Below are 18,807 nucleotides of genomic sequence, written 5' to 3'. Positions count from 1 at the left end.
GCCCATGTCAAAGCATACTGGGCGGAGATGGATGCTACCACTGTTGCGGCGCAGGGTTCGGCCATAGGCCGAGTGGCTGTCGAGCACTATTTCGAAGAAGTTCTCGAGGGCGCTCGTTTGATAGAGGCCCAGTGCTTGAAGAATATTATGTTTGAGTGACATGTATTCCCATTGTAAACACAATGTTTTTATGAAATTTGTTAAGGCTGTATTTATACTTTTGCCCGAAAGTAATATGATGCCTCCTGTGCGGCCGTTTATGTATACATGTGTATAACCTGAAAGATTGCAGTCGTCGGCTTCAGTCCCCACGCATATAATGCGGGGGTGTTCGCAGAAGACGCGTATTAACACTTAATCCAACGTCTTGGTCCTAATAAGGAGGTGATGGCGCAGCGAACTAGGCAACCGGACTATAATGCTTTAACACTTTCACTTAGCCATAGGAGTTTGATAGTGGGGCTACTATATAGCCCTTGGTGGCTCCGCACTCATCCGAATTCGGGGTGCGTACATGCCTGGCCGGGAAACGGCCCTTCGTTCAAGCGGAGGAATTCTAACATTCCAATAGGTCATCGAGTGGTTGACCAGTCTCGCGCTATATCATGACAGTCAGTTTTCGGCTTTCTCTACTGAGGTGCTCGTCCGGATGAACCAGGGCACAATCGCAGTAGTTCTCCTGGTGCCGCCTTAGCCGATAGAGCGGAATGTAAGGCAGCAAAACACAGGAGCCGGGAAAACCCAACATTTGACCAAAGACATGATTCGGAGCTGATGCATATAAGGCCAAACTCGCGACGACGAACACTCCCTAAGGTATTCGGTCTTTTATGGTATAAACCGGGCCTAAACAGTGCCCTTTGTAAGAAGCCCCTGGTGTCCAGGAACGTGCATTATTCTGACGTGGCCACATGCAAGACGCCAGCATCCTTCTCAATTGTACTGAGAATCCCAGGGATGTGTATTAACAAGAGACAGTAAAAAAGGTTTTTGCAGGGTCTTAATCTAAAAAGAATCCTTGGAACGGGTCCCTACTGCACGTCTGCGCCTGTGTCTCCGTTGTGCCGTATCCTGGACAGGTGTAGCATGATGGTCATTTGTAAAAGAGAGAAACTTAGGTGAAAAGTTGTCGTGCAAAAAGGTAGGTTTAAAGAAACCATGTATAATTCAAGACGAGTAAAAATTGCCACTTGTCTGCGCGCGTTGAGCCCCTTGTATTTGTAATAGGGGTGTGGCTTATCAAACCTGTGTGAGTTACATATAGCTGCGCCAGACTCGTCTAACCGTGTCCGTGATCTTGACGACCTATCAAATGCTTTAGCTGGTGAGGCCGTTTTTAGTGTGCGGCTGCCAAGGAAGTTGCACTCTCTTCGGCGTGCAAGGATCGCTTAATATTTCCATTCACTGTAATGATGCCACGTGGACCGGGATCTTAAGCGTAAGGGAAGCGTAATGCGGTATTGCATTCAAGTGAGCGAAAGCTTCGCGTCCAAGTAGTGCTTGATAGCCACTTTGGAACGGAGCAATGTGGAATGTTAAATTTTCGCTACGGAAGTTATCGGGGAAGCCGAATATAACCTCTAATAGCAGGGAGCCCGTGCAATGAGCCCCTGGGCTTGGCGTTACTCCTTTAAGGGTAGTATTGATGTGGCAAATTTTCGTTGGGTCTATCCCCATTTTGCGGATTGTGTCCTTATATATCAGGTTTAGACTGCTGCCACCGTCCATCAGGACTCGTGTGAAATGGTATCTGTCAATTATTGGGTCTAATACCAAGGCAGCCCATCCTGCATGCCGGATACTTGCTGAGTAATCCCGATGGTCGAAAGTGATCGGTTGAGACGACCAGTGGCAGGACTCCACGGTGATAGGCACTTGGGTATATTTCTCTGGGAGTACCGCTTTGTTTCTCCCCTTGGTCACGTGTAACACGTTCACTGTTTTGACTTCTGGTGGAAATTTCCTTTGTTCCCCAGTGTTTTTCTTGGGAGGCTCATCCTCATCTTCGCTTGGTATATCCTCCCGCCTGTGTACGGTGTTGAGCTTGCCGGACTGCTTGAAGACCCAACATTCTCTGTGGGTATGGTTAGCGGGTTTACCAGGGGTGCTATGGATCTGACATATTTGGTCCAGAATTTTGTTTAAGCTGGACAGTTCGTCTCTGCTGCCTTTAGAGGGCGGCTTTTGCTGACCTGGCCGAGAGCTTCTGAATCCGGCATTTACTGCCGTGCTCTTTGGGTTGTCTTCCTTATTCCGGCGCATATTATTTTTGCTGAGTCGTGATTTCCCATTTCCATCTCTAACTTCGGATGTACTTGGGTTGCTGGTGCTGCATCTGGCTAGCCAGCTGTCCTCACCCGCACAAAAGCGAGTCATGAGGCTTGTTAATGCTACCATTGTTCTCGGCTTTTCTTGGCTGAGGTGTCTGGCAAGCCATTCGCCGCGGACGCTATGCTTAAAAGCTGCCAAGGCTTCGGCATCCGGACAGTCGACTATTTGATTCTTTTTAGTAAGAAATCTGTTCCAAAGCTTTCGGGCTGACTCTCTGGGCTGTTGAGTTATATGACTCAAATCGTCCGTGTCCGGAGGTCGGACACAAGTCCCTTGAAAATTTGCCCGAAAAGCGTCTTCGAGCTCTTCCCAGCTTCCAATGGAGCTTTCGGGGAGGCTTTTAAGCCAGTGGCGAGCTGGCCCTTTGAGTTTGAGGGGTAAATACTTAATGGCGTGGAGATCATCTCCTCGAGCCATATGGATATGGAGGATATAGTCCTCAATTCAGACCCCAGGGTCTGTTGTTCCGTCGTATGCCTCTATGTTTTCGGGTTTGAATCCCTCTGGAAATTCATGGTACAGCACCTCATCGGTGAAACATAGGGGGTGTGCGGCACCCTTGTATCTGGGTGTACCGCGTTGTTCGGATGTTTGTTGTGTTGCATCGTATGCTGGAGCGCGCTTGCGTGGTCAATAGATGGATTTTGTTGCGCCGTCCTTTTGATGCGAGCCCTCGCGTGGATCGCGTATTGGCTTATGTGCGACATTGTTTTCCGCTTTATGTTGGCCGTGAGGTCGTCTATCCGGCCAGATGGCCGTTTTAGTTTTTGGTTGCGGGGGATCTAAGGCCTCCTCATCGAATTCAGGTAGCAACTTCCGCTTCGGGTAGCTCTTGGTGGGGTGATTACCGCCGTACTTCGCTGCTGTGTTGAGCACTTTACTCCATCTGATTCTGAGTGTGTCTTGCGCAGCCTTGATCCTTTGCTTCTGCTTTTTTAGACTCCTCGCGGTGGCAACGAGACTTTGATGGGCATTCTGTTGCTCCCGGTGTCTGTCCGGTGTGATGTCATCCGGACTATTATCTTTGATAGAGTCGGGTTGTTCGGTTTGATTCTCCGTGTTGCCGTGGTCCGGCAATCGTTCACTCTGCTCTAACGCTGGGTCTATATGATCGTTGTTTCTGCCGAGGCGGGATTTGGAGCGGCGCTTACACCGCCGCTTTGACTGCTTCTCGAGGGGACAACCCTTCATTGCGTCCTTCCATTCCTCGTCGTCGTCTTCTTTTGGCGTGTCCACCATGTATACGTCATGTGATGAAGTGGGCATCCAGTGCCCTGTGCGCAGTGGTTCCCGTTTGTCTCCTGCATCGTCGTCCATACTGTGGATGTCTTTGGAGTCGGACTCGAGCATGTCGGTTAAGTCATCGACAGTGGCTACTAAATGGGTGGTGGGTGGGCGGCAAATTTCTTCGTCATCCGCATCCCAATCCTGCCGGACATATTTCGGCCAGGACTCTCCTGATAAGGAGAGAGACTTTAATGAATTCAGTATGTCGCTGAAGGGCGAGTGCTGAAAGATATCCGCGGAGGTAAACTCCATGATAGGCGCCCAACCGGATTCGATAGGAACGGGCACAGGCGGTTCGGAGTCTGTGGCCGGAGAAGTATCCGACAGTTCAACAACACGGCTCTCGCGAAGGGTAAGATCGATATTCGGCTCGATCACCGTTGGGGATGCGGCCTCTGTGGCGGGGTATATCCACCCGTCCATGGGAGGCGCAACTGGCTCCAAATTAAGGGTCGGAGCGGCTGCCGGTGTGATTTCTCGAACACTGTCCGATGGCAGAGCTAGATCGTACTCATCGTGACCGCGTGACGCACAAGGCAGAGGCTCGAATCCGTCGAAGATCAAGTCTCCGCGGATATCGGCCGTGTAGTTTAAGCTTCCAAACCTGACCTGGTGGCCAGGGGCGTAACTTTCGATCTGCTCCAGATGGCCAAGTGAGTTGGCCCGCAGTACGAAGCCGCCAAACACAAAGATCTGTCCGGGGAGAAAAGTCTCACCCTGGACTGCATCGCTATCGATGATAGTAGGAGCCATCAAGACTAACGGCGACGACACAGAGGAACTCTCAATGAAAGCACTAATGTCGGTGTCAAAACCGGCGGATCTCGGGTAGGGGGTCCCGAACTATGCGTCTAAGGCGGATGGTAACAGGAGGCAGGGAACACGATGTTTTACCCAGGTTCGGGCCCTCTTGATGGAGGTAAAACCCTACGTCCTGCTTGATTTATTCTTGATGATATAGGTATTACAAGAGTTGATTTACCACGAGATCGGAGAGGCTAAACCCTAGAAGCTAGCCTATGGTATGATTGTATGTTTTTTGTTATGTCCTATGGACTAAAACCCTCCGGTTTATATAGACACCGGAGAGGGTTAGGGTTACACAAGGTCGGTTACAAAGGAGGAGATATCCATATCCGTACTACCTAGCTTGCCTTCCACGCTAAGTAGAGTCCCATCCGGACACGAGACGAAGTCTTCAATCTTGTATCTTCATAGTCCAACAGTCCGACCAAAGGATATAGTCCGGCTGTCCAAAGACCCCCTAATCCAGGACTCCCTCAGTCATCATCAACCATTCTCCATCACCAATTTCATGATGCTCACCGCCGTGTGTGAGTAATTCCATCATAGGCTTGCTGGGCGGTGATGGGTTGGATGGGATCTATCATGTAATCGAGTTAGTTTTGTTAGGGTTTGATCCCTAGTGTCCACTATGTTCTGAGATTGATGTTCCTATGACTTTGCTATGCTTAATGCTTGTCACTAGGGCCCGAGTGCCATGATTTCAGATCTTAACCTATTATGTTTTCATCAATATATGAGTGTTCTTGATCCTATCTTGCAACTCTATAGTCACCTATTATGTGTTATGATCCGTTAACTCCGAAGTGAAAATAATCGGGATACTTACCGGTGATGACCGTAGTTTGAGGAGTTCATGTATTCACTATGTGTTAATGCTTTGTTCCGGTTCTCTATTAAAAGGAGGCCTTAATATCCCTTAGTTTCCGTAAGGACCCCGCTGCCATGGGAGGGTAGGACAAAAGATGTCATGCAAGTTCTTTTCCATAAGCACGTATGACTATGTTCGGAATACATGCCTACATTATATCAATGAACTGGAGCTAGTTCTGTGTCACCCTAGGTTATGACCGTTACATGATGAACCGCATCCGGCATAATTCTCCATCACTGATCCATTGCCTACGAGCTTTCCATATATTGTTCTTCGCTTATTTACTTTTGCGTTGCTATTGCTATCATCACTACAAAATACCAAAAACATTGCTTTTACTACCGTTACCTTCTGTTACCATTACCACTACTATCATATTACTTTTCTACTAAACACTTTGCTGCAGATATTAAGTTTCCAGGTATGGTTGAATTGACAACTCAGCTGCTAATACTTGAGAGTATTCTTTGGCTCCCCCTATGTCGAATCAATAAATTTGGGTTGAATACTTTACCCTCGAAAACTGTTGCGACCCCCTACACTTGTGGGTTATCAAGACTATTTTCTGGCGCCGTTGCCGAGGAGCATAGCTCTATTCATTGAGTCACTTGGGATATATATATATATATATATATATATATATATATATATATATATATATCTGCATATCATTATGAAGAACTTGAGAGATCCAAAAATCAAGATCTATCCCTCAACTACGAGGGGAGGTAAGGAACTGTCATCTAGCTCTGCACTTGATTCACCTTCTAAGTTTGCGACACCTACACCTGCTTCTGCTATTCGTTCTGATATGTCGCATGTTATTGATGATGCCTGTCGGTGTCAAAACCGGCGGATCTCGGGTAAGGGGTCCCGAACTATGCGTCTAGGCCGGATGGTAATAGGAGGCAGGGGACACGATGTTTTACCCAGGTTCAGGCCCTCTTGATGGAGGTAAAACCCTACATCCTGCTTGATTAATATTGATGATATGGGTAGTACAAGAGTAGATCTACCACGAGATCAGAGAGGCTAAACCCTAAAAGCTAGCCTATGGTATGATTGTTCTTCGTCCTACGGACTAAAACTCTCCGGTTTATATAGACACGGAGAGGGCTAGGGTTTACACAGAGTCGGTTACAATGGTAGGAGATCTACATATCTGTATCGCCAAGCTTGCCTTCCACGCCAAGGAAAGTCCCTTCCGGACACAGGACGAAGTCTTCAATCTTGTATCTTCATAGTCCAGGAGTCCGGCCGAGGGTATAGTCCGGCCATCCGGACACCCCCTAATCCAGGACTCCCTCAGTAGCCCCTGAACCAGGCTTCAATGACGACGAGTCCGGTGCGTAGATTGTCTTCGGCATTGCAAGGCGGATTCCTCCTCCAAGTACTTCATAGAAGATTTTGAACACAAAGGTAGTGTCCGGCTCTGCAAAATAAGTTTCCACATATTGCCATAGAGAGAACAATTTTTACACAAATCTAATCAGCTGACGTATTCCGTAGCGTGATATCACACCACCGCCAAGTCTTTATTCAAATCGTTTTATTGTTCTACCTTAGCGCGTTTAGCGAGGCAGATTCCTTGGCACGTCTTGTTAAAGCAGAGATCGTGTCCCCTTATTCTGGGATTCTCATCAATACGGGCGTGGGTAACCCAACCGCGCCATTGACTACGGCGCTTGGGAGATAAGTGAGTTTTACCAGGCTGGTGGGGGCGCATAGTCGCGTCCGCCCATATAAGGGGATAAGGATCCACCTTTTCATCCACGCCTTCTTCCTCCTTTGCCTATCCATTTCAGCGCACTCGAGCTCCAGCGCCCAAGTCCGCACACCCCACCTCAACCTTCTCCAGCCATGTCCGGAGTGGGAGGCAAGTGGATGGTCTCCTCCGTCACGGAGGGACACATCAAAAGACTGAGGAAGGCTGGATACTTGTCTAACGACATTGCGCACCGGCTTCCCGAAGAGGGGCAGCTCATCCCCACCCCCAGGCCCCATGAGAGGGTGGTGTTCCTCCCCCATTTCCTCCGCGGATTGGGCTTCCTCTCCACCCATTTGTCCGGGGGCTCATGTTCTACTATGGCTTGGATTTCCATGATCTGGCCCCGAATTTTGTCCTCAACATCTCGGTGTTTATCGTCATGTGCGAGGTTTTCTTCCGCATCCGCCCCCATTTCGGCTTATGGCTCAAGACTCTCAATGTCAAGCCGAAGGTGGTGCGCGGCACCCAAGCGGAGTGCGGAGGCGCCATGGTGGGCAAGATGCCCAACGTCCTATGGTTCGAGGGCTCCTTCGTGGAGTCCCTAAAGGGGTGGCAGTCGGGGTGGTTTTACATCACCGAGCCACGCGACCCTGAATGGGTCGTAGCCCCCGAGTTCCGATCCGGACCTCCTATGCGGCTCGCGTCCTGGAAAGAGACGGGCCTGTCGTGGGGTAAAAAAGGAGAGATGACCGGACTCCAAACATGCGTCCAAACCCTGGTGGACAGGAATCTCAAACTTGTCAACATAGTCCAGGTTATGCTCATCCGTCGGATCCTCCGTGTCAACAACGGGCTTTCAACCTGTGGGAGTTCGACCCGACGCGGCACCGAACTCTGAGCAGGCTCTTCGACACGATGTATGAAGATGCCTGGAAGGTGCTTTTCAAGGGCACCGAGGCCCCCGCATCCGCTACCGAGGATCGCGGATTCAGCACGCAGTGTCACGCTCGTGAGGTAAGCTGTTTTCACCTTTTAGAGGGTATTAGTTTTTCATAGTTTGACTCCATGCGGGATCTAAGTTCCCTTACCTTTGACAGGACTGGCAGGAGACGTCCGGACAGATCAACTGTCCGGCTCCTTTGCCCGAAGGCCCAGCGGACGCTCGCTTGGCGAAGCTACTGGTTCCGGCACCTTACGTGGTGCCGGAGAAGAAGGCCAAGAAGAAGGCCATGGGGACTCGAAAGAGTGCCCGGCGCCAGGAGGTGTCGGATTCACCATCCGACGACTCCAAGGCGTGCTCCTCCCATGAAGACGAGAAGGAGGAAGAGGAGACCTCTCCCCCCCCCAGCGGGGGGAGGGAAGAAAAGGAAGGCCGCCCCAACCGGGGAGGCCGAAGGGTCCAAGAGGGGGAAGACCCCTCCTCCGGACTACTCCACCAACACCGACGACGGCAAAGAGGAGTGGCCGGCACAGGGCCAAGCCCCTGGCGAAATCGTAAGTATCCGGATACCAGAGTGATTCATAGTATTCCCCCATTGCACAACTTTTCCTTACATCGAACATGATTGTGCAGTCCGCCCAAGGCCGGGCTCGACGAGTCGTCGAGCAGCTCCCTGGACTCGTCGGATGTGAATTCGCTTCCGACGGCTTCCTCCCCCCACCCTACGGACGGCGCCGAGGTGGCGTCCCAATAGGTTCCAAGCCAGGAGGAGGTGGTCCTGGAGGCGCCGCAAGGCAATCTCCCGGACTCCAGGCGTAAAGGGGATAGAACCCCCAAGGGCTCCAAGTCCGGCCTTGAGCCGGACACCGCGCCAGAACCCTCAACGGTTCCGGACTCCGGTAGGCAGCCTCCTTCCAAGAGGAGAAAGCCTACCGAGCCAGTGACCTCCATCCAACCGGAGGCACCGGACAATTTGCTGGAGACGCTTAACGGCGCCTCCATCGACGAGGAGCACCGCACTATTATGAGTGTGGTGATCCGGAAGGTTCGGTCCGCCAAGAGCGGACTGATTGAAGCCTGTGCCAGCCTTTTAACAGGCTTTGAGGTAAGTAAAGAATATGTAAAAATATTACCGCATAGTCAGTAGCCCCTGATGCTCTGTTCAGCGTTCGGAAAGAAAAGCCGAATAGAGGATCTAATAATCGCATGAGTCTAACATAATCAAGTCAATATGCGTATGCAGGCTTCACTGCTGGCCTCCGCCGCACTGACTGCGGAGGTGGATACGCTGAAGCAGAACCTCGAGCGGTCCGAGCAAGAGCTCGGCCTAGCCAAGCAGTAGCTCGAGGAGAAGGAAGGTAGGAAATACCTTATTGAAATATGTGAAAGGTGCAATTGCAAAAAGTGACAGGATTAACGCGGCTATTGTAGGGGCCACAACTGAGGTGGTGACCCTTAAGCAAGCGCTGTCCAAGGCCGAAAAGAGGGAGGCCACGGAGCGCACCAAGCGATAGAAGCATGAGACGCAGGTTGGCGAGGTGCGGCAAGAGCTCCAGGCTCTCATGAAAAAACATGAGAGTTTGGAGCTTGACTCGAAGACGCGAGAGTCTGAGCTTGCGGCGGCCATTGAAGATGCCAAGTCTGCCAAGGCCGAAGCCCAGAAGGCCCTCCAGGAGGTTGAGGCAATAAAAAAGATAGTGGCGGGTAAGGCATTCTTTATGCAAAGCCAGCACGTAAAAGTGAATCACTTGTCACTTACCCGAATCCGGAGCTCTCCAGGAGCATTCGCAGACTTGCCCTGTAGCGTGTCGGATGCCGCCGCCTTCTACCGAGCCGAGGAGGGAAGCTCGACGGAGAAGGTGTTCTGGTCTCAGTATGCTGAGGCCGAACACCCGGTGCCCTGAAGCGACCAGCTGAAACAGCTGGTCGAGCTCCATAAGGTGGCCGAACAGGACATGAAGGGCCTCGTAGTCCGGCTGTGGCCTGGAGAGGCCATGCCTAGGAGCTACTTCGGGCTGGTGAGGCGGCTGGTGGAGGCCTGTCCAAGGCTCGAAGTCATCAAGCGCTCCATATGCATCGAGGGTGCCCGTAGGGCGCTTGCCCGTGCGAAGGTGCACTGGGGCAAGCTGGATGCTGAGAAGCTTGTGAAGGACGGGCCACCGCCGGGCAAGGAGCATCGCAAGCCCGAGATGTATTATGAGGGTGTTCTGAAGGGTGCCCACCTTGTGGCGGATGAATGTTCCATGGATGTAATTTTTCAGTGAACTCGCTCGTTTTGTCCTATGCGCTGAAAACTTGTTCATGTGCGCCAAGCAATGCCTTTTGAATTTAAAATATTACCTTCTGTGCGGCCGTTTATCAAATTTGAGAGATGGCGAGTCGTCGGCTTCTGCCCCCATGGCACGAGTGCTGGGGTGTTCGGGATAAACATGAGCGCTCTTTTTCCCATTCTTGGGTCCTTCGAGGGAGGCGCTCAACACAACGAACAAGGCAATCAGACTATAATGCTTGAACACTCTCACTTAGCCATAGAATTCTATAATTTTAAATTTCGGCGAAGCCCCTAGTGTTCGGAAGACCAAGTTCGGGGCGCTATCCATGCCTAGGCCGGACAAAGACGACTCCTCGCTCTAAGCGGCATAAGTCTTTAGGGACTCGAAAACCTCTCGAACAGCGACGAGCTCTCGCCTCATCATGACGGTCAGTTTTAGCTTTCTCCACTGAGGTGCTTAGCCCAGCTCAACTGGGGCACAATCACAGTACTTATCCTAGTGCTACCTTAGCCGATATGACGGAACGTAAGGTACCAAAACATAGAAGCCGGGCAAACCCAACTATTGACCCAAGACATGATTCAGAGCCGATGCATATAATGCTATAAGTTCGGGGTGCCGCACCTGTGAAAGTGTTCAGACTTCTCACACCATGTTGTGGGGTACTTAAGCCCCTGGCGTATTGGCTGTACCAAAGTGTACGGGTGCAACATGTCATTAATGAACATATATTCGTAAAAAGAGGTAATGCAATAACAGACGGAAGCTATGCATTGTTTATTTAAAAAAGCTGCGATCAAAGCAGAACGATACAAATACTGCGATAAGCAAAAGATGGGACTATCAAATATGTCCTTTCCAGGGGCGAGCTGTGGAATGTTATGTGAAACAGGTATACTGCTCGTTATAGAGACCACCTTAGAGTTCCGTAGTGTGGCGTAGCTTTCTGCTTCCCTGGTTGTATCATTTGTGCGGCAATTGTACTGCCGGACAAGCCTTCTGAAGAATGGAGTCCTGAAAATAAGAGAAAATTAAGAAATCGGCAGCCCCTAGTGCGGTTTAAGCCGCGTTTCGGGCGTGTCGTGATGGTGCCCCTCCCCCTGTGCCCATGGTATTTCCAGAGCATAGTTATGTACGCGTAGCATTGGTTTTGCAAGTTCGCGAGGGATGGGGTTGGGGCCGCATTGCTACGCTTGCTCTGAACGTGCCGGGCGGTCTTGGTGTAGGTTACTCCGGGCGCGCTTGACGGTGTCCGGACGTTTAATGGCCGGACTAGAGAATTGCCTTGAGAGGCTGCTTTGTACTTCCGCTACGATAGCCGCCGTATGCTCCTCCGTTCGGAGAGAGCGTTCGGTGTTTCCATTGACCGTGATGACGCCTCGAGGGCCTGGCATCTTGAGCTTGAGGTATGCATAGTGCGGCACCGCATTGAACTTGGCAAATGCGGTTCGCCCGAGCAGTGCGTGATAGCCACTACAGAACGGGACTATGTCAAAGATTAACTCCTCGCTTCGGAAATTATCCGGAGATCCGAAGACCACTTCAAGTGTAACTGAGCCTGTACAGTTGGCCTCTACACCTGGTATGACGCCTTTAAAGGTCGTTCTGGTGGGTTTAATCCTCGAGGGATCGATGCCCATTTTCCGCACTGTATCCGGATAAAGCAGGTTCAGGCTGCTGCCGCCGTCCATAAGGAGTCTAGTGAGGTGAAATCCATCAATAATTGGGTCTAGAACCAATGCGGCGAATCCACCATGACGGATGCTAGTGGGGTGGTCCCTTCGATCAAAAGTGATCGGGCAGGAAGACCATGGGTTGAACTTTGGGGCGACTGGCTCCATCGCGTATACGTCCCTTAGCGCACGCTTCCGCTCCCTCTTGGGGACGTGGGTTGCGTATATCATGTTCACCGTTCGCACTTGTGGGGGCAAACCTTTCTGTCCACTGTTGTTCGGCGGCCGGGGCTCCTCCTCGTCATCGCTATCCAGCCCCTTGTCTCTGCTTTCGGCATTTAAGTTGCCTGCCTGCTTGAACACCCAACAATCCCTGTTGGTGTGATTGGCTGGTTTGTTGGGGGTGCCATGTATCTGGCATGAGCGGTCGAGTATTCGGTCCAAACTAGACGGGCCCGGAGTATTTCTTTTGAATGGCTTCTTCCGCTGACCGGGTTTAGAGCCTCTGAATCCGGCATTAACTGTCGTATCCTCAGCATTGTTGCCGTTGATGCGGCGCTTTTGCTTGTTGTGACTCGACCTGCCACTGCTGTCCTTGGTATCAGAATTACCAGGGTTCTTGGTCATGTTATTCCTGCGAGCTAGCCAGCTGTCTTCTCCCGCGCAAAAGCGGGTCATAAGTGTCGTGAGGGCTGCCATAGATTTCGGCTTTTCCTATCCTAGGTGCCGTGCAAGCCACTCGTCGCGGATGTTATGCTTGAAGGCTGCTAGGGCCTCTGCATCCGGATAGTCGACGATTTGATTTTTCTTGGTTAGGAACCGTGTCCAGAATTGTCTGGCCGATTCCTCTGGTTGCTGAATTATGTGGCTTAGGTCATCGGCGTCTGGTGGTCGCACATAAGTGCCCTGGAAATTGTCGAGGAATGCGGCTTCTAGGTCCTCCCAACAACCAATTGATTCTGCTGGCAAGCTGTTAAGCCAATGCCGGGCTGGTCCTTTAAGCTTGAGTGGGAGGTATTTGATGGCGTGTAGGTCATCACCGCGGGCCATGTGGATATGAAGGAGATAGTCCTCGATCCATACCGCAGGATCTGTTGTGCCATCGTATGATTCGATGTTCACGGGTTTGAAACCCTCGGGGATTTGATGATCCACTACTTCATCTGTGAAGCATAGTGGGTGTGCGGCGCCTCTGTATTGGGCTACATCACGACGCAACTGAAACGAGCTTTGTCTACTGTGTTCGGCCCTGCCGGATTTACTGTATCCGGCGTGACGAGTACCTTCTCGTGCCATGGGGCGCCCACGTGATCCGTAGATCGATCTTGTTTGCCTTGCCTTGTCCTCCAATATATCTTGCAGGTCTGGCGCATTTTCCCATGCCTTGGTAGTTTTTGAGCGGCGCCGGGGTGCAGCTTGAGTGGAGGGCCGAGGGCCTCTCTGTCGCGGCCATGGGGTGGCCGGTCGACCGCATCATGCATTGGTGATGTAGGTTTAGGTGCTTCCTCCTCTAATTGGGGTAGCAACCTGCGCTTTCGGTAGCTCTTGGAGGGGCGTTCGAGTTCATACTCTTCGGCCGCAAGGACTTCAGTCCATCTATCGGCTAGCAAATCTTGATCAGCTCTAAGTTGTTGCTGTTTTTTATTGAGGCTGCTCGCCGTGGCCATGAGCCTGCGTTTGAAACGCTCTTGTTCGACGGGATCCTCCGACACGACAAATTCGTCATCATCGAGGCTTGCCTCATCTTTGGAGGGAGGCATATAATTATCATCCTTGACCTCTCTGTCTGCCGCTCTCTCATGAGGGCTGGCTTCTCTATCCTCCTGTGCTGAATCTTGCTGGAGGTGGTTTTCTTCAGCACTGTCTGGGGTGTTATTATCCCCCGTGCCGGAATCACCGTTTTTGTTTCGGCGGGATTTAGAGCGGCGCCGCTGATGCCGGTGCTTAGGCTGCTTCTTGGAGGAGTCATCCTCCGCTGTTCCATCTCCATTGCCTTCTTTTCGGGTGTCCACCATGTATATATCATACGACGAGGTGGCTTTCCAGTGCCCTATAGGCGCTGGTTCTTGATCGTCTCCTGCATCGGCGTCCATACCGTCGATGTCTTCGGAGTCGAAGTCGAGCATGTCGGTTAAATCATCGACAGTGGCTACGAAGTGGGTGGTGGGTGGGCTTCGAATTTCTTCATCATCTGTATCCCAACCTTGCCGACCATAGTCCGGCCAGGGCTCTCCTGACAAAGAGAGAGACTTTAGTGAATTCAGAATATCGCCGAAGGGCGAGTGCTGAAAGATGTCCGCGGCGGTGAACTCCATGATCGGCGCCCAATCGGGTTCGATCGGTCGGGGCGCGGAGGGCTCGGAGTCTGGAGAGGAGTCCAGCTCCTTGGAGTTACGGGCTTCGTAGAGAATAGGGCTGGTGTTCGGCTCGATCACCGTAGAGATTGCAGCCCCGAGGCGGTGTCTAACCACCCATCCTCGATTGGTGTGATCGGCTCCGAGCTAGGGGTCGGAGCGGACACAGGTGCGGCCTCCAGGGCACTGTTCGGCAGCAGAGCTCAATCATGCCCATCGTGACAGTGCGGCGCGCTCGGCTGTGGCTCGAATCCGTCAAAGATCAAGTCTCCGTGGATGTTGGCCGTGTAGTTCAAACTTCCAAATCTGACCTGATGGCCAGGGGCGTAGCTTTCGATCTGCTCCAGATGACCAAGCGAATTGGCCCGTAGTGCAAAGCCGCCGAATACGAAGATCTGTCCGGGGAGAAAAGTCTCACCCTAGATCGCATCGCTGTTGATGATCGGAGATGCCATCAGGCCTAAAAGTGATGACACAGAGGAACTCTCAATGAAAGCACCAATGTCGGTGTCAAAACCGGCGGATCTCGGGTAGGGGGTCCCGAACTGTGCGTCTAGGCCGGATGGTAACAGGAGGTAGGGGACACGATATTTTACCCAAGTTCGGGCCCTCTTGATGGAGGTAAAACCCTACATCCTGCTTGATTAATATTGATGATATGGGTAGTACAAGAGTAGATCTACCATGAGATCAGAGAGGCTAAACCCTAAAAGCTAGCCTATGCTATGATTGTTCTTCGTCCTACGGACTAAAACTCTCCGGTTTATATAGACACGGAGAGGGCTAGGGTTTACACAGAGTCGGTTACAATGGTAGGAGATCTACATATCCGTATCGCCAAGCTTGCCTTCCACGCCAAGGAAAGTCCCTTCCGGACATGGGACGAAGTCTTCAATCTTGTATCTTCACAGTCCAGGAGTCCGGCCGAGGGTATAGTCCGGCCGTCCGGACACCTCCTAATCCAGGACTCCCTTAATGCCCCTTCTGCTATGCATGATACTTATGATGAAGCTACCTCTATGCATGATACTACTATGCCACTTAGTGATTTTCTTGATAAACAACTTGCTAGGGCTAGAGAAATTGAAAATATGGAATCTGATGATACTGATGAAAGTGATGATGAAGAACCACTTGCTATTCCTAAGGGTGATGTATTTGATCAAGATGCTTCTTTAGCTATTTTAGCTTGCAAAAATAGAACTGAACTTAAAAGATTATTAGCTAAATGGAGTAAGCAATCTCTAAATGATAGAATGAAACCTGGCCCTGCTTTGGCTACTTTACCTATCTTTGTTACTGATAAGGATTATGAATTCTCTATTGATCCTGATATAATTACTTTGGTTGAATCTGATCCTTTTCATGGTTATGAATCTGAAACTGTTGTGGCACATCTTACTAAATTAAATGATATAGCTACCCTATTTACTAAAGATGAGAGAACTCGCTACTTTTATATCCTTAAAATATTTCCGTTCTCATTAAAGGGTGATGCTAAGATATGGTTTAATTCTCTTGATCCTGGTTGTGTGCGTAGTCCCCAGGATATGATTTATTACTTCTCTGCTAAATATTTCCCTGCTCATAAGAAACAAGCTGCTTTAAGGGATATATACAATTTTGTGCAAATTGAAGAAGAGAGTCTCCCACAAGCTTGGGGGAGGCTTCTCCAATTACTTAATGCTTTGCCTGATCGCCCTCTTAAGAAAAATGAAATGCTTGATATCTTTTATAATGGACTAACCGATGCCTCCAGAGATTACCTAGATAGTTGTGCTGGTTCTGTTTTTAGGGAAAGAACACCGGATGAAGCTGAAATTCTATTGAATAATATGTTGACAAATGAAAATAATTGGACACCTCCGGAGCCAATTCCTGAGCCTATTCCTAAACCAACTCCGAAGAAGAGAGGTATTCTATTTCTCAGTCCCGAAGATATGCAAGAGGCAAAGAAGTCTATGAAAGAAAAAGGTATTAAAGCTGAAGATGTTAAGAATTTACCTCCTATTAAAGAAATACATGGTCTTAATTTACCGCCTGTTGAAGAAACATATAATCCAAATCCTTTACCTATCGAAGAAACTCATGGTCTTGATAACCCGACACAGGTAGTAAAGGTAAATTCTCTCTATAGATATGATAAAGATGTAATCCCATTTACTAAGTTTGCTAGCCCATGCTTGGATGAGTTTGATAAATTTATGGCTAAGCAAGAAGATTTTAATGCTTATTTTGGTAGACAATTGAAATACAATTCAAATATGCTTGGACACTTGGGTGATTATATGGCTAATGTTAAAGGTGAACTTAAACTTATTAGTAAACATGCTTCTATGGTTACCACTCAAGTAGAACAAGTACTTAAAGCTCAAAATGATTTGCTCAATGAATTGAACAGTAAGAATAATGATAATGCTGTTAGAGTTATGACTAGAGGTGGTAGAATGACTCAGGAACCTTTGTATCCTGAAGGCCATCCTAAAAGAATTGAGAAAGATTCTCAGAGAAATAATATAGATGCACCTAGTTCTTCTAAAAAGAAGAAAACGAAAAATGATAGGACTTTGCATGCTTCTAGTGATCCTATTGTTGAAACACCTGAGAATCCAAATGATATTTCTATTTCTGATGTTGAAACACAATCTAGTAATGAACCTGAAACTAACGATAATGTTAATAATAATGTTCATGATGATGCTCAACCTAGTAAAGACAATGACATAGAAATTGAACCTGCTGTTGATCTTGATAACCCACAATCAAAGAATCAACGTTATGATAAAAAACACTTTGTTGCTAGGAAACATTGTAAAGAAATAGAACCATGGGTTCAGAAACCCATGCCTTTTCCTCCTAAACCATCCAAGAAAAAGGAGGATGAGGATTTTGAGCGCTTTGATGAAACGATTAGACCTATCTTTTTACGTATGCGATTAATTGATATGCTCAAAACCAATCCTTATACTAAGTACATGAAAGATATTATTACAAATAAAAGAAAGATACCGGAAGCTGAAATTTCCACCATGCTTGCTAATTATACTTTTAAGGGTGGAATACCAAAGAAACTTGGAGATCCAGGAGTACCCATTATACCATGCTCCATTAAAAGAAATTATGTTAAAACTGCTTTATGTGATCTTGGAGCCGGTGTTAGTGTTATGCCTCTCTCTTTATATCGTAGACTTGATTTGAATAAGTTGACACCTACTGAAGTATCTTTGCAAATGGCTGATAAATCAACTGCTATACCTGTAGGTATTTGTGAAGATGTGCCTGTTGTAGTTGCAAACATTACTATTTTAACGGACTTTGTTATTCATGATATTCCCGAGGATGATAGTATGTCTATTATTCTTGGAAGACCCTTTTTGAATACTGCAGGGGCTGTTATTGATTGCACTAAAGGCAATGTCACTTTTCATGTTAATGGTAATGAGCATACGGTACACTTTCCAAGGAAACAACCTCAAGTTCATAGTATCAACTCTATTGGAAAAATTCCATCAATTATATTTGGAGGTTTTGAATTTCCTCTTCCTACTGTCAAGAAGAAATATGATATTCTCATTATTGGGGATGTGCATATCCCCATTGAGGTAACATAGTGTTATTCGAAATTTCTCCGGATCCATGTTATTCGAAATGAGTTCGTTAACAAGACTTGATCAACCTTGTTAGTTGATGACCCACAAGTATAGGGGATCTATCGTAGTCCTTTCGATAAGTAAGAGTGTCGAACCCAACAAGGAGCAGAAGGAAATGATAAGCGGTTTTCAGCAAGGTATTCTCTGCAAGTACTGAAATAAGTGGTAACATATAGTTTTGTGATAAGATAAATTGTAACGAGCAACAAGTAACAAAAGTAAATAAAGTGCAGCAAGGTGGCCCAATCCTTTTGTAGCAAAGGACAAGCCGAAACAAACTCTTATAATAGGAAAGCGCTCCCGAGGACACATGGGAATATCATCAAGCTAGTTTTCATCACGTTCATATGATTCGCGTTCGATACTTTGATAATTTGATATGTGGGTGGACCGGTGCTTGGGTGATGTTCTTACTTGAATAAGCACCCCACTTATGATTAACCTCTATTGCAAGCATCCGCAACTACAACAAAAGTATTAAGGTAAACCTAACCATAGCATGAAACATGTGGATCCAAATCAGCCCCTTACGAAGCAATGCATAAACTAGGGTTTAAGCTTCTGTCACTCTAGTAACCCATCATCTACTTATTACTTCCCAATGCCTTCCTCTAGGACCAAATAATGGTGAAGTGTTATGTAGTCGACGTTCACATAACACCACTAGAGGCTAGACAACATACATCTTATCAAAATATCAAACGAATACCAAATTCACATGACTACTAATAGCAAGACTTCTCCCTTGTCCTCAGGAACAAACATAATTACTCACAAAGCATATTCATGTTCATAATTAGAGGGGTAATAATATGCATATAGGATCTGAACATATGATCTTCCACCAAATAAACCAACTGGCATCAACTACAAGGAGTAATCAACACTACTAGCAACCTACTAGCACCAATCC

The sequence above is a fragment of the Triticum dicoccoides genome, chromosome 4A, assembly GCF_002162155.2.
Source record: "Triticum dicoccoides isolate Atlit2015 ecotype Zavitan chromosome 4A, WEW_v2.0, whole genome shotgun sequence".
NCBI lineage: Eukaryota > Viridiplantae > Streptophyta > Magnoliopsida > Poales > Poaceae > Triticum > Triticum dicoccoides.
Note: the sequence above shows the minus strand (reverse complement) of the source record.